This window comes from Schistocerca gregaria, unplaced genomic scaffold, assembly GCF_023897955.1.
Source record: "Schistocerca gregaria isolate iqSchGreg1 unplaced genomic scaffold, iqSchGreg1.2 ptg001345l, whole genome shotgun sequence".
Classification (NCBI taxonomy): domain Eukaryota; kingdom Metazoa; phylum Arthropoda; class Insecta; order Orthoptera; family Acrididae; genus Schistocerca; species Schistocerca gregaria.
Genome location: NW_026062652.1, coordinates 25,001 through 28,859, shown reverse-complemented (window position 1 = coordinate 28,859; position 3,859 = coordinate 25,001). Strand labels below are relative to the sequence as shown.

General features: G+C 55.4%; 1 pseudogene; it reads right to left on the bottom strand.

Annotated features, from left to right (window-relative positions):
- Positions 1–2,665: 2,665 nt before the first annotated feature.
- The window catches only part of LOC126330739 (large subunit ribosomal RNA), a 2,974-nt pseudogene continuing 1,780 nt past the window's right edge, over positions 2,666–3,859 (bottom strand).

The following is a 3,859-nucleotide window of genomic DNA, read 5'->3' as shown; positions in this document are numbered from 1 at the left end:
GTCTCTCCCTCCTTGCGCGTGAGAAAGCCCCCACTCTGTGAAGAGGTAGACTCCAAGTTGGTCTGCTCGGTCGCCGGATCTCCTGGAGGACTCCTCCTAATGGCCAGGAAGGACCCAGCCTGGCAGGAGAAGTCCCGCATCTCCGGTTGCACGTCTGGAACTAAGACAGAATAGACCTTCCACTCCTCCTCTCGCTCATCGACCACCGAGGGCAGAGATTCCTGTGATTCCTTGAGCTTCCGCCACCGACCTGCATCTCGCAACTGTTTGCTCGGTGATTTTCGAGTGACTCTATAGCGCGTTGCCATAGTCTGTCCTCTGTATGAGCCGCTGTATCATTATTTTATAGGTTGCACACTCCTTACCGGGAGTGTTGCAGGTGCGTTTCCGGTATTTACAAGGGATGCAGGTGGGCGTTTCTTTGTCGCACTTTGTTTTGTCATGCTTTTCGCTTCCACAATTCCCACATACTGGGTTTAGGAAGCTACAGTATTTTGCAACATGTCCGTAATCGTGACATTTGGTACATTTAGCAAGGGCAGTATAGTCCTTGACGGATATTGCATTATAGCCTACGTATAGTCTATTGGTTGTAATGATCTGTTTACGCAAATCCGGTGACACTTCAATGGCATGGTGCACAGTGTTTCTGTCACGAGGACCTGCCTTGAAGCGGACCTTAAATTGTTCTATGAATTCTTCGCGAGTCATTTTGTCCTCAAAATTCTGTGCGTAAACACAGTCAGCCACGTCGTCCTGGGTCATATATGATGGTACATCGTACATCATCATAAGTGGCCTTCGCTTTCTGGGCTTTTCGCATGTAAATGACTCCTGAATTTTAGTATTGTTCATTAGTTTGTCACTGTCCTCAGTAGAGGCCAGTTCGACTATCAATACGTTCTTTGTAGTCCTTATCTGATTTATTTTGATTTTATCTACTCTAGGGTTTATGCTCTTTTCAAACTTGGCTTTTGCCGTTTTGACATCGTCCCCTTTCTTAGGCTTTATGAAGACTGTTGGGACAGCTTTCTGTACGTTCTGCTTTATCGTATCTTGCACCGTACGTTTTGTCGTGATTGGTGCTGCCGCAACTGCAGCATAGGACTTCTGGGGCTTTGCCGCCTCTTTTCTAAGGCGGTCATTTTCCGCCTTTATCTCTTCATATTGCCCCTCGAGCTTGGCATGCGCCAGAGCCCAGTTGGCAACTTCCTCTTTGATCACCCTGATTTGATCTGCGGTGATCTTTCCATGTTTAACGCTTCGGTCTAGAAGCCGAAGAAAATGGGCGTGTCGCTCCATGACGGAGACGTTCGATCTTGCATCGAATGGAGCGTCTTGCTCCAATAGCGCCGTATCACTCTCCACGTTTTCTGCCATCATTGATTGAATTGAAGAGTGATAAATTGGAGGCCCGTCTCTTACCCCGGACCGGCCTCTCTGGCATGGGGGGGGGCAAATTGCAGCTCGCTCACCAGTCCCGCCCCTTGACCAAGAGCTTTAAGAGCTGCTGGGTTTAACACGCCGTTTCCAGCGCACTAGTCCCCTTCCACAACCACATCACTGGGGATTTCACCCGTCCCTCCCCGGCAAATGCCCACCGCATTCCGGAGAGGCGGATTCACCTCTCGGCCTTCGCCCCCTACTCGGCCGAGTTCCCACCTAAAGGCCAAGAACCCAGTCCTACCCAGGTGCTGGGTCGGTCCCCCAGACTTTCGGGGGTCTGGCCCCATCTAACCTAGCCGGGGACATGTCACCATGCCCCGGCTTGACGGAGCATGTCCGGGACATCCCGTTCACGGCGATGAGCCTTTGCCGGCTCGGGCCGTGATCCCTCCCCAGCGAATGTGGCCGTGGGGTTTGCAGAGCTGAGATGTTGTTTGCCCTGCGAGGGACAGATCTTGTGTCCCTTGCGACGCAGCTTCCCCTGCGCCATGCACCCTTTGCTTTCGCCTTGGGTTGGGGGACCATTTAACGTCGTCCAGGACGTGAGGAACTGCAGCAGCCAGACCGCAGGGCCCCAGGATCGTCGTGAGACTTACCCTCATACCCTCGCCCAGCCGCCGCGCTCAACTCAGGAGAGACAGGTGGTGTGTCTCTCGTTACGCAGCTTCCCCTGCGCCACGCACCCTTTGCTTTCGCTTGGGTTGGGGGCACTTAACGTCTTGCCGCGACGGGAGTTTTACGTCCTACCTTGACACACGACAACCCTCACAAATCCACAGCCCAGAGATGTTGAAGGTGGTAGCTGGGTCTTATATTGTGGAGTTTGACATCATCGAGACGGTGCGGCACTCAAGCCCGAGTTACGTTCCCCAGGGGGGTCTCCACACGTACCGGGGGATCATGACCGACCATGTCTCACCCACCGCTTTTGCTAATTAACGGTGGGCCAGTGCGAACCGTGAGGATTGCACCCAGTTAAGGGCTAGCCGTTTAACGTCATGCATGGACGGCCCATCCCGTGTTAGCTTCGCCCCATCTAAGGGGGTTACTGAGCCAGAGAGCCACGACAAGGCCACGAGATTGGACATTACGGTCCCCGCCCCACTCAGGTTCCTCTGAGCCCCGACGCGTTCGTTGACTTCAGGGAATCAGAGGGTCTCCTGGCGGTTTTAACCCAGTTATGGGAGGCAACACACCTCCCCCAGGTGGCGCTGCGCAGACCGCTTTTCTCTGGAGTAGATAGGGACAGCGGGAATCTCGTTAATCCATTCATGCGCGTCACTAATTAGATGACGAGGCATTTGGCTACCTTAAGAGAGTCATAGTTACTCCCGCCGTTTACCCGCGCTTGCTTGAATTTCTTCACGTTGACATTCAGAGCACTGGGCAGAAATCACATTGCGTCAACACCCGCTAGGGCCATCGCAATGCTTTGTTTTAATTAGACAGTCGGATTCCCCCAGTCCGTGCCAGTTCTGAGTTGATCGTTGAATGGCGGCCGAAGAGAATCCGCGCACCCGCGCGCCCCCGGAGGAGCACGCTAAGGCGGACGCGGCCTCGCAGCAAGGAAGATCCGTGGGAGGCCAAGGCACGGGACCGAGCTCGGATCCTGCACGCAGGTTGAAGCACCGGGGCGCGAACGCCGCGCAGGCGCGCGCATCCTGCACCGCCGGCCAGCACGAGGCCAACCAACGGCGAGAGCAGACCACGCCCGCGCTAAACGCCCGCACTTACCGGCACCCCTACGGCACTCACCTCGCCCAGGCCCGGCACGTTAGCGCTGACCCACTTCCCGACCAAGCCCGACACGCCCCGATCCTCAGAGCCAATCCTTATCCCGAAGTTACGGATCCAATTTGCCGACTTCCCTTACCTACATTATTCTATCGACTAGAGGCTCTTCACCTTGGAGACCTGCTGCGGATATGGGTACGAACCGGCGCGACACCTCCACGTGGCCCTCTCCCGGATTTTCAAGGTCCGAGGGGAAGATCGGGACACCGCCGCAACTGCGGTGCTCTTCGCGTTCCAAACCCTATCTCCCTGCTAGAGGATTCCAGGGAACTCGAACGCTCATGCAGAAAAGAAAACTCTTCCCCGATCTCCCGACGGCGTCTCCGGGTCCTTTTGGGTTACCCCGACGAGCATCTCTAAAAGAGGGGCCCGACTTATATCGGTTCCGCTGCCGGGTTCCGGAATAGGAACCGGATTCCCTTTCGCCCAACGGGGGCCAGCACAAAGTGCATCATGCTATGACGGCCCCCATCAACATCGGATTTCTCCTAGGGCTTAGGATCGACTGACTCGTGTGCAACGGCTGTTCACACGAAACCCTTCTCCGCGTCAGCCCTCCAGGGCCTCGCTGGAGTATTTGCTACTACCACCAAGATCTGCACCGACGGCGGCTCCAGGC